The following is an 11,926-nucleotide window of genomic DNA, read 5'->3' as shown; positions in this document are numbered from 1 at the left end:
CAGTGTACCTTCCTTCTGTTGGTGCCACACGGAACTCCAGAGCAGGAATATAAAACAAGCTTGTAGAGCAACAAGTAATATTCTGTTTTTTGGTTATCACAATATTTTGACAAAGAATAAAAGCAAGGTTAGCACACCATATAAGAACACAAGGCTGCAGTTGTGCTTCAAAGCTGACAAGCTTAACACTCTCCTGCATTCCCACAACCAGAGGGCTATTGTAATACACATGAAAATAAGTCACTGGCAACATCCATAAAGAACCCTCAATGAGCGTTTGAGAGTAAACATAATAAAGAGCTTGACTGTTGAGCTAGCCAAGACATAATAAAATGTGCATGATTCACTCTTTCCAAAGAGAAACTGCAATGACTCACCACGTGATGGAGGCGAGGTACAGTGCTCTGTTTGAAAGGAGAGCTAACCAAATGATTTATTTTTGCTTGTGCAGCCTTAGGCAGGTCAGAGCTAAGTCTGGCCGAGCCGGTCCCCAAATTCACTCCGCCTGATGATGGGTTAGCAGAAAAACTATGGGGTAAAGCCACACAAAAAAAAGTTAGTAAAATAGGTCCACTTAGAACCGTACACAATTACAAATTCAACAGAGATATAGGTTGTGTGGCACATTAGAGCAAAAATGCTCCGCACCACAGGGTTCCCCAGACATTTTCCAATCAAAGCCATGCTTTTGGGAGAGAGGCCAAGTGGGTACAAGGTAACTGAATCTGGAAAAAAGGGAGTGATAGCTAAGTGATGCCAACTGCAGCCGGTTCAAGAGGCTTGGGGACGGTTCATTTTTCTGTTCTTTCAGTTGAGGAAGTGCATAATGGAAGAGATCTAAAAATGGAAAGAAAGAAATTTGTTATATGGGAGGGGATATTTAAAACACCCACTTGAATGCATCGCAGCTGTGTAACATAAAATGCTCCCTCAGAGCGGCATGCTAAATCCAAGGTATAAATATGCATTGAGCCCACATTAATAAATCATAGCTTGTCCTGTGGGTGGATACCAAAGGGCTCATTCAGTAATGATCAAATTTACCATTATTTAAAAACTGTACTTTAAAAAAAAATTCAAACGTGATATTTAAGTATAGAACCAAATGTTTTCCTTTAAAACAAGAAATCAGAATTTGCTCTGCCACAAAGTGAAACCAGCTGTCTCAACAAATCCTTAAACGTGTGGCTGGAACGCGGTTGGAAAAAAAAGTCAAGCAATCAAACTGGATCATCCATGCTCACCTTGGATTTCATTTGATAATAAATGGGGCTGGAAGGTCCTGTAATAGGGTGGTGTTTTGTTTAGGCCAACGTGAGATATTCCATTGGGTCAACAATCTCCTTCATTACCAACATTCTGGAGGGACCTTGTCTGATATCCAGTTATATGATCATGTGACCAGGGCTATGAACAGGGAGTCTCGAGCCTGTTAAATTCAGTGACCTTATTGCGTCACTCATCCCATTGATCCCACCTTCTAGAAAGCAGACTCATGCTGTGACAATTGTAAGTCCAAACTGAATGTCATTTTCAGCAACTATCAATTTTGTGTCAATCCCATGTAGCAGCAGAAATAGTAACCACTGCCAATCGAATCTGCCATCATACATGAGGCTCCTCATCTCTGGACCTTTTCCACTGTCTGTTCAGCTAAGCCTCCTGCTGTGCCCAGTGGTAAACACTTAAACATGAAAGGCCTCTCGATGTACCACAAACTCCAAAATCCAGAGTAAGAAACATAACTGGGGGAGAGGGTAGGACTGGTTACTCTGCCTGGTTCCCACTCACGGATCCAATCCCATTTCCTAATAGAGGGATATTTTTAGAATTAACCAATTTAGAGTTTTTAGAGTTAACTCTATTTTTAGGGTTTAAAGATCAAATTTCACTTAATGGAAATCGATTCAAAATTTCACTCAAGTCAAACGGGCGAAAATCTCAAAAGTGTATCAGGATTCCTCCTCAATCTATTACTGTCACTCCAATTTTGATCGAGCACTTGAACCATCACATTATTTAGTGCAGCCATAGGGAAGGGGGCAAGTTCAGGATCAGACTCAGAACCAGAATCAGACTCAGATTTATTATCACTGACTTATATGACATGAAATTTGTTGTTTTGTGGCAGCAGTACAGTACAAAGACATAAAAATAACTATAAATTACAAAATAAATAAATAGCGCAAAAGAAAGAATTACAAGGTAGTGTTCATGGGTTCTTGGACCATTTGGAAATCTGATGGCGGAGGGGAGGAAGCTGTTTCTAAATCGTCGAGTGTGGGTCTTCAGCTCCTATACCTCCTCCTCAGTGGTAGTAACGAGAAGACGGCATGTCCCGGATGGTGAGGGTACTTAGTGATGGATGCCACCTTCTTGAGGCATCGCCTCTTGAAGATGTCCTCGATGATGGGGAGGGTTGTGCCCGTGATGGAGCTGGCTGAGTCTACAACCCTCTGCAGCCTTCTGCAATCCTGTGCATTGGAGCCTCCACACCAGGCTGTGATGCAACCAGTCAGAATTTTCTCCACCGTACATCTATAGAAATTTGCAAGAGTCTTTGGTGACATACTAAATCTCCTCAAACTCTTAATGAAGTAGAGTCACTGGCATGCTTTCTCTGTGATTGCACTAACGTATTGGGTCCAGGATAGATCCACTGAGATGTTGACGCCCAGGAACTTGAAGCTGCTCACCCTTTCCACCACTGACCTCTCAATGTGTGTGTTCTCCTGACTTCCCCTTCCTGAAGTCCACAATCAATTCCTCGGTCTTGCTGGCGTTGAGTGCAAGGTTGTTGTTGCGACGCCACTCAACCAGCTGATCTACTTCACTCCTGTATGTCTCCTCATTGCCATCTGAGATTTGACCAGCAACAGTGATGTCATCTGTGAATTTACAGATGGTGTTTGAGCTGTGCCTAGTCATGAGAGTAGAGAGAGTACAGCAGTGGGCTAAGCACACATCTTTGAGGTGCGCCTGTGTTGGTCGTCGGCAAGGACGAGATGTTACTACCAATCCGCACTGACTGTGGTCTCCCTACAAGGAAGTTGAGGGTCCATTTGCAGAGGTAGGTGTAGAAGCTCAGGTTTTGGTGATTAATACTGAGCAGATGATGGTGTTGAACACTGAGCTGTAATCAATAAATAGCAGGCTAACGTATGTGTTGCTGTTGTCTAGGTGCTCCAAAGCCGAGTGGAGAGCCAATGAGATTGCATCCACTGTAGACCTGTTGTGGTGGTAGGTGAATTGCAGCAAAGTTCTTCCCCATCCCTCTTACTTTCAGCATAGTCACCAACCACTACTGATTTGCAACCTGAGGGAATATTTATGAAGCTAATGGTGTGACTACATACAAAAAGGCGAGGGCAAACTAGCAACTGATTCAGGATGACTCGAGGATCTTAGTCTCCTGAAGTTGCAACAGACCCTTCCATTTTATATTCAATATGATAAACTAAGAGAGAAAACTCATGGTTTGGAAATTAGGATATCACTCTTCAAGTGATAACGAGCTAACAAGTATGTTACCAGGGAATATCCTTAAAAAACTAACTTACTGAATGAGGTTTTATGGGTTCTGTTACTTCAAGTGTTTACCTCCCTGTTGTCTCACTCTAGAGCCATAAGTTGCTTCCATGAATTTATAATTACATAACTTCATGACTCCATGACATAACTGCTTCAGCTAATTTTAACGGGGGCTGATGCGGGGGCGAGATCCCTGGTGTGGGAGAGATCACTGTCAGCTAGACATTGATACCAAGTCAGCTCGTGGCGGTTTTTCCAAGGTTCACCTGCATGGTGATCCAAAACGCTGATACCTCCTAAAGTGAACCAAGCTGTTCTGGTGCACACAGCAAGTATTCTTAAGAACATGTCACCCAGGCAGGTGACGGATAGCCAGAACTGTGGCCCTAAATTATGTCTACATTCGGTTGATGTAATGGGTTAAGTACTGAAGCAAAAAAACAAGCTGCTGGAGGAACTCAGCAGGTCAGGCAGCAGTTATAGAGGGAAATGGACAGTCGATATTTTGGGTTGAGATCCTTAATCTGAACTGAAAAGGTAGAGGGAAGACAGCCAGTATAAAGAGGTGAGCGGGAGGGGTGAAGCAAGAGATGGCAAGCGTCTCTCTAAATTCAAGTACTGACCTTGCATCTCTAGTGCCTGATCGCAAATCCAGCCCAGACTGACGGGATTGTTACTTCTCAGTGGCCAGAGTCTCATTCAGAGTGCACGGGATGGCAGGAAGTGGAGAAGTGGCACCTTGGTGTAGTGGGGTGTTGAACCAGAGTCAGAGGTGGCATCGAAGAACAAAAGATGGCATTTGCTATCATGTAAAGTTAGAATTGCAATGACTGCAAAATGGCACCGATAAGAAACCAACCATTCAGAATATTGCACAGACTATTCAGCTGCATGTTGTCTTGTCTTGATTTTGGACTTTATTTAACCGTTTAAGGCTCTGTGGTGACTGGGCTCTGTGGTGACTGAGCTCTGTTCCCACTAATCAGTATATACAACCAACAATATTGTATCTGTGTGAGGGGGAGGTCAGTGTCAGGCTAACAAACTGCCTTGAGTGGACACGATTCACCTGTCAATCAATCACCAGCTAGTGTACACAGCACAGAGCGATCTCTGCACCTGGCCAATGACGCCGACCCTGGATCCCTGAAATGCACGACCTCTTCCTGGTGTGCACAAGTATTTAGAGGTCAGCGATATCATTGAAGAGATTGCTTAAATGGGAGATTTATTCTCTCTTTGAGTGTGGCTGTTGCCAGCAAAGGCCAGAATTCACTGTCTGTCCCTGTTTGCTGCCCGGGCCTGGGTCTGAATTCGTACATGGGTCAGGTCAACCGAAGGTTTCTGTGTCAACGATTAGGCCTTTACAACAACCCAGTAATCCCATGGTCAGCATTACCAACACTAATCCTAGATCTTATTTAATTAACATAATTTAACATTTTCAGCTGCTGCAATAGGATTTAAGCTCTTGCTCCGGACCCTCAGCTCAGATTGCTGGTCCAGTAACTATAGTCTGAATAGGCAATGGGACAGCAGGGTATGCAAACTTCCATAGCCGGTCATTCAGAGGCCATATTGTGTCCCTTATTTCACAATCATCTTGTCCACCAATTGATCCAGTCAATTGTAATCCTATTAGGATTTTTTGCTGCCAAAAAGTACAATACAGCCAGTTAGCATATTGCCTCTGTGTTTCAACTTACCATTCAGAAGGAGGCAGTCTCCACTTTTTAGCAACTTCACTGTGACTAGAAGTAGTTTGAGCCATTGAAGATTTGGATACTCTGCCCATCAAACTTGTAGCGGGGGCTTGAATTTTATCGATATTTATCACTGCTACCTGCATAGGCTAAAGAATGCATGTTCCACTTAGAATAACAGAAGAATGAAGAGAGATAGTCCTAGAATAGATGCATTTTTCACACATATGTAAATGCATAGCATTGAGCACACCTCCAGAACAATGGCCCTCAGATCTTGCCGTGGCTCTGACGACAGAACTATCAGCATTCACTGTCATTGTGTAGTGACAGGGTTGGGGAAATCAAGAACTAGAGGGCATAGGTTTAAGGTGAGAGGGGAGAGAGTTAATAGGAACCTGAGGGGCAACCTCTTCACGGTAGCGTAGCGGTTAACGTAACGCTATTACAGCACCAGCGACCCAGGTTCAATTCCGGCCGCTGTCTGTAAAGAGTTAGTACGTTCTCCCCGTGTCTGCGTGGGTTTCCTCCGGGTGCTCCGGTTTCCTCCCACATTCCAAAGGAGGCACAGGTTAGGAGCTGCAGGCATGCTATGTCGGCGCCGGCAGAGTGGCGACACTTGCAGGCTGCCCCCAGCGCATTCTCAAGTTATGCAAGAAGACATATTTCACTGTGTGTTTCGATGTACGTGTGACTAATAAATAAATATCTTATATATCACCCAGAGGGTGGTCAGGATATGGAATGAGCTGCCAGTGGAAGTGGTTGAGGCTGGTACATTAACAACACTTAAAAGGCACTTGGACAGGTAGATGGATAGGAAAGGTTGAGAGAGATATGGGCCAAACCTGGGCAAATGGAAGTAGCTTAGATGGGAATCTTGGTCGGCATGGACTAGTTGGGCTGAAGGGTCTGTTTTCATGCCGTATGACTATGGCAGGAGTTTCTGGGGTAATGTGTGCACAGTTAAATGGAGAAATCTAGTTGCTTTGTCTCCCATAGTGTGTGTCATCTGTGCCTTCTCCAGTACGGTGCCCCCCGGTTAGGCAACACTGGCTGAACAAATCTTCACTACAACAAAGGTTGTTGTTTAATCCGATCCTTTGCTTAATGAAGGTTTTGCTGACTACAACAAAAGGGTGAAAATGCACTTCACTTCTCCTGACTCAACCGGACCCAGTTAAACTCACCGTATGCCGTGGGGCCGCCAAGCGAAGAGCTACCATCTGGAGAACCATGGGCACAAATGTGCTGACGCCAGGCAGCGAGCTGCCTACTTGGGAATCGGACCTTGCGCAATGACATCACCACATGGAGAGTCACTCCAGCCGGGAAGGCAGCAAGTTTCCAGTTGGACAAACTGGTGGAACTAAAATCCACTGATGGCTGAGCGAACCGGATCCATTGCAAAACCTAACGGAGAATGTGAGTCGATGATCCACCCCCGCCTTCTCCTCCATCACCACCTTCTTAGCATTGGGTACCAAACTGAATCTTTTTCTTTAGGAAAGAATGAAATTCACCACCTGCTTGACAAATTTTTGCATGGCAAAGTGTTCTTTAGGAATTTAACCCATTTGTCAATCAGGGGAAACCTGTATCATCTCCAGCAATCACTAAGCTCAAGAAAACTTCAAATATTTACAATTATTATCACTGCAAAATAGCCTCAATATATTACAATTTGTTGCTTGAGGAGTAAGCTTTTTGCATTGGTATCGGTTTATTATTGTCACTTGTACCAAGGTACAGTGAAAAACTTGTCTTGCATACCGATCTTAAAGCTTGGCAGCCCTTCTACCCCTGAAAACTATATGTGTGGATTATAATCCATAGGGACAGAGTCATACAGAACAAAAACAGGCCCTTCGGCCCACCATGCCCTTACTGATCATCAGGTACCCATTTATACTAAATTCCTTCAGATATATGTTTGAAAATCTAATGAATTTTGAAAAAAAAGTAGTTTGTTTAACTTTTTATCTTAATCTAATGTGGATTTTCCAATGTTGATTCCCCCTCTGTAAAATGTTTACAATTTTAAATAATAATTGCAGCTTTCCTCTGCAGGTCAGGCAGCATCCGCAGGAGGGAAAGGAAGTTAACATTTCAGGTCAGTAAACCTTTCCTCAGAGAGTCACTGATCAGAAGCTTTCACTGTTTCTTTCTCCACAGCTCCTGCCTGACCTGTTGAGTATTTCCAGCATTTTTGGTTTACAGTTCAGATTCCCAGCATCTGCTGTGTTTTGATTTTGTGTGCTTCTTTTCCATCTTAGTTTATTTTCCGTGGGAAGTCTCTAAAGTGACAGAAAGCCTACGCAGCTTGTTGATACCATGGTTGCCGGGTGCCAGGGATCACTTTGAACTGCAGCTTCACACACGAGAAAAGGGGAAGTCCACACCACACAGATCTGACTTTTGTGGCAGCCTTCTTTAAGAACACCAGTGAGTTGCTGACCACAAAATCTTGGCCATTGCCTCCTCTCAGATGCAGATGTACTACTTTAAGTTAGTTCCGAACAGTAATTGAGTCATTTTTGCTGGAACTGTAAAAAAAATTAGTGGGCACCTAACTCAAGCAATTCATTCCAGATTTAACAATGCAAATAAGTGTGAAGGCCTCTGAATATCATCTTTTTTATGGCTCACGCATCTCCTCCCTCCATCATATTTTCTAGCTACAGGATGCACTATAGCAACTCACTCAAGACACCTTCACTGTTATTCCCAAACTTGCAATCACTACTAATGCTAGGAATATTGTTACTCACAGGTTCCCTCCCAATATCCAGACATACTAATGTGGACGTACGTCGATGCCCTTTCATCATTGAGACAAAGTTAATCCCCCAACACCGCATGGGCTGCAGTCACTCATCACTACCCTCTCCAGGTAAATTGGAGGTGGGTAATAATTGTGATCCTTTCCAGAAGCATGCTAGCCTCAAGGATAAATGCAATAACCCAACTATTCCCTTTTAGGTCACTCTGTATCTTTTTCTGACTGCAAGGACCTATGTAAATTTAACCAGTTCGGAAACTCCTGTTGCAGTTCTACTGAAGCCTTAACTGTTTCTCTCTCCACAAACCTGAGCTTCTCAATGTTTCCAACACATTATGTTTATATTTTTGGAGGGAGCTTTGGGATTTATGCAGATCCTAAATAAAATGATACAACACATGAGATGCTGAACTCAGCAGGTCAGCCAGCATCTCTGGAGCGGTGCAGGCCGAGGGGTGATCTGTTGGAAGTGTATAGAATTATGAGGGGCATAGATAGGATGGACAAGCAATATCTTTTTCCCACTATTGAGTGACCCAATACCAGAGGGCATGCATTTAATGTGAGAAGGGGTAGTTGCTGAAGGCACGTGAGGGGTACGTTTTTTACTGAGTGGTGGATGCCTGGAATGCGTTGCCTGATAGGGTGGTGGAGGCAAATTCACTGGGGGCTTTTAAGAGGGTCTTGGATGGGCACATGAATGAGAGGAAAATGGAGGGATATGGGCATTCTGTAGGTAGGAGGGATTAGCTGTGTCGGCACAACATTATGGGACAAAGGGCCTGTTCTTATGGGCCAAAGGGCCAAACCCCCCCCCCCCCCCAATCTGGATTCACCTATCACCTGCCAGCTCTTGCTCCACCCCTTCCCTCCACCTTTTCATACTGGACATCTCCCCTCTCAGTCCGGATGAAGGGTCTCGACCCGAAACGTTCTGTCCATTTCCCTCCATAGATGCTGCTTGACCTGCTGAGTTCCTCCAGCATCTCCTGTGTTGCTCCAGATTCCAGCATCTGCAGTCTCTCGTGTCTCCTAAACAAAATAATGCTTGTATCTGTTTCATTGATTTCTGGGGCTCACCACCGAAACACATAAAAGGAAGAAACAGGCCATTCAAGCTAAACAGGCAGCATTTCTCTTTTACTTCTGCAAGCAAATGTTCCTTGTTTAGGATGAATGGCCAGTTTCACTGGCCCTGTTTCAATGTCCCATCAACCCCTTCCTGGATCTATTCATTTCAATGGGAGGTTTTGCTTTGACCACCCCACGTCTCTTTAAAACAAAACTTCAATGCATTAGAATTGGTCTCCATATAGTGGTGCGCGGGGAAGTTCCTCTCTCGCATTTAGGACTCGATACTTAAAGCTTGTTGATAATCTCTGCTGGATGGCCGTCTCAAACATCTTCCACTAGTGTTCCCTAAGACTTGACCTATTCCAAAGGCGCGTACCACCGAGGCTCCGTATTCCTATTTCTAACCAGGTGCTACTCTCTGGAGTATATAGATGTTCAATAGCTCTGCTGCAGTACAAGGAATGTTAAACGGCAGGAAAGGGTCAACATTCCTGGATGCTGGAGGTGAGCATATTTTTCCAATGTTTCGTAACAAACCGTTTCCCAATTTTATTATAATTCTTCAGCGGCCTTGTAAAAACATATGAAATAAAAATCACCTTCTTCCCTGCCGCCTTCCCCTTCCCCGCAGCTGGCTCGGGCAGCGTGCCCAGCACTAGCCGGTTGCGGCGTCTGACACAGAACTGAGAAGAGCCCCCACCGGGAGTCCTGGGCGTACCTGGCCGATTGGTGGGCGGCGGGGCGGGATTTAACGCTGGGAAGTTGGGGGGTCCACTGGCTGCAGGCAGGGAGTAGGAGAGATCAGCGTGGATTTCATCTGGCCAGCCGCTCCCTACCAAACCTACCTTGCACGGCCTGGTATGTCTGCAGCTCCCAGCTGCACCGCTTGAGTTTCGGCTCTGCTTAAGGGGACATCCTGACACAGTGGTACAGTATGTTTGTTCCATCTCTCTCCCCCCCCCCCCACCCCCCCGCTCTCTCTATCTCTCTCACACACACACACACACGTATACTGTCTTCGGGGTGCAGGTTGCTCGCCCCCGTTATCTCCAATTCATGCAACCACACTCAAATAATTTTGCCAAAGCAAACACATAAATAAAGCAGCGGTTCGGAGTTGTTTGGTCCACCTCCCCGTCCCATTGTGCCTGTTCCCATGGCGCCAGTTGCTGCCTGGATAAAAGCTGGCACAACATTGCTAACGTCAGCATTTCGTCTGGGCTTTGGGTTTCTTTTCCGATGCTGACACCCTGATCTGCCGAATGTTTCCGGCTTGGGTTTGTTACTGTGTCAGGCCACAACCGTCTCTGTTTCCCCCGACCCCCGCTGGTTTCAAGAACAGCTTCCTGGTCGGCTCTGGTGAAGCCACAGAACAGAGGGAAAATGGAATACACCCAGCTTGGAATTGAGAAAAGTGCACGTTAAGTGCATGTTATCATAACGGGGTACTTCCTGGTGAGGTATGGGTGCAAGTGATTAGAAACGAGACAATTATTGATCAGTATTTAGAGGGTTACATTGTGAGGATGGGTTTCTGAGCTTGGATGGTTGAGCATGCTTAAAACAACTAGCAGGTTTCATAGGCTGGATGTAAACTATTTTCTCTTCTGGGCTGGAGTTCAAATTAGGCAATATTGAAATGAAAGGGGTGGATATTTGGAATCTGCTCTCCCAAGGTGTTGTGGATGTTAAGCCTATTTTAATTTGGACAGATATTGCTGGGGGATGGTTACTGGGGAAATGGAACGAGGGTGGATAGAAGAGGCTAGGGTGCAGATTGGACGTGATCTAACTGAACAGGGCTCTGGACTGAATGGCCTTATATAATAACCATTTTATACATAAAGCTGAACAGATGATTCCAAATCAAATCTCTATTCATGTATCGGAAGAGAGTAGTGCAGCACCATTTAATTTCCCTACGCAGATAGATGGGCAGTTTACACAAGTGTTGTACAATGCACAGTAGTCACAGTGGCATGTGTTCATTTCTGCAGGAAACACCTCACAACTGCTCTTCAGCCATGCATATTAGCTGAATGAACGTCAGTCATCATTCAGAAACCAAGAAAGGACTTGCAACGTAAAACACTTGCACACGTTGCCTTTTATATTGGAGCAATGCACAAAAAGTGCTGGAGGAACTCAGCAGGCCAGGCAGCATCCATGGAGGGAAATAAACAGTCGACGTTTCGGGCCCAGACCTTTCATCGGGACTGGGCTTTTATATTACTAGCAAATGCACCAAGCGTTTAATGTTCATAATATGCATACATTGTGCAAAGTGTGAGTATTGAGGTCACTTGCCCAATGACTTGTTTACTTCTCAAATGCAATTTACTGCTCGGTAAGACAATGATCAGCAATTGTGGAGTTCCAGTTGGTGGTTACTGAACTGGGCAAAACTGATTTCAACCACAGGTTATTCAAGGAAACCAATGCTGTGACCTTTCAAGACATGAATTGCACCTGTTAAGTGTTACCTGGTGTTACCTTCTCCTCTTTCCAAGATGGGGCTGGGATATAGTTGGGTAATGGCCAGTTGATTCTTACCAGTGAGAGGGATTAAAATAGTCTGCGAAAACCTTATAGTAGTCAACTCCCATTCATACTTATGCCACGGTTAAACACTAAGTAACTGCTAATACTCTGCATATTCGTCGTTCTGCGCTCAACACGGCAACTGTGGGTCTTGAGAGAACAAGGAGTTGCACAAACTTCCAGACATAAAGACCTGCAAGGTTCTCTATCTTGCCACTGACAGGATTTAGCCTTTTGATTACATTTTCATTTGCTCTTCCAGGAGGTGCCAGTTGAAGTATTCCTATGCTGGGCA

The 11,926-nt window shown here is 44.8% G+C and overlaps 1 long non-coding RNA gene across 1 annotated transcript; it reads right to left on the bottom strand.

The window, feature by feature from the left end:
- Window positions 1-491: 491 nt before the first annotated feature.
- On the bottom strand, window positions 492-10,049 carry LOC127568813 (uncharacterized). The gene is made up of 3 exons (XR_007956073.1): window positions 9,936-10,049; window positions 5,238-5,383; window positions 492-837 (listed from the first exon to the last, which is right to left on the bottom strand). It is a non-coding gene; the product is annotated as an uncharacterized LOC127568813 (long non-coding RNA).
- Between the last annotated feature and the right edge of the window lie 1,877 nt (window positions 10,050-11,926).

Source organism: Pristis pectinata, chromosome 3 (assembly GCF_009764475.1).
Source record: "Pristis pectinata isolate sPriPec2 chromosome 3, sPriPec2.1.pri, whole genome shotgun sequence".
Classification (NCBI taxonomy): domain Eukaryota; kingdom Metazoa; phylum Chordata; class Chondrichthyes; order Rhinopristiformes; family Pristidae; genus Pristis; species Pristis pectinata.
The sequence above is the reverse complement of the archived record's forward strand: the minus strand, read 5'-3'. Positions and strand labels throughout refer to the sequence as shown.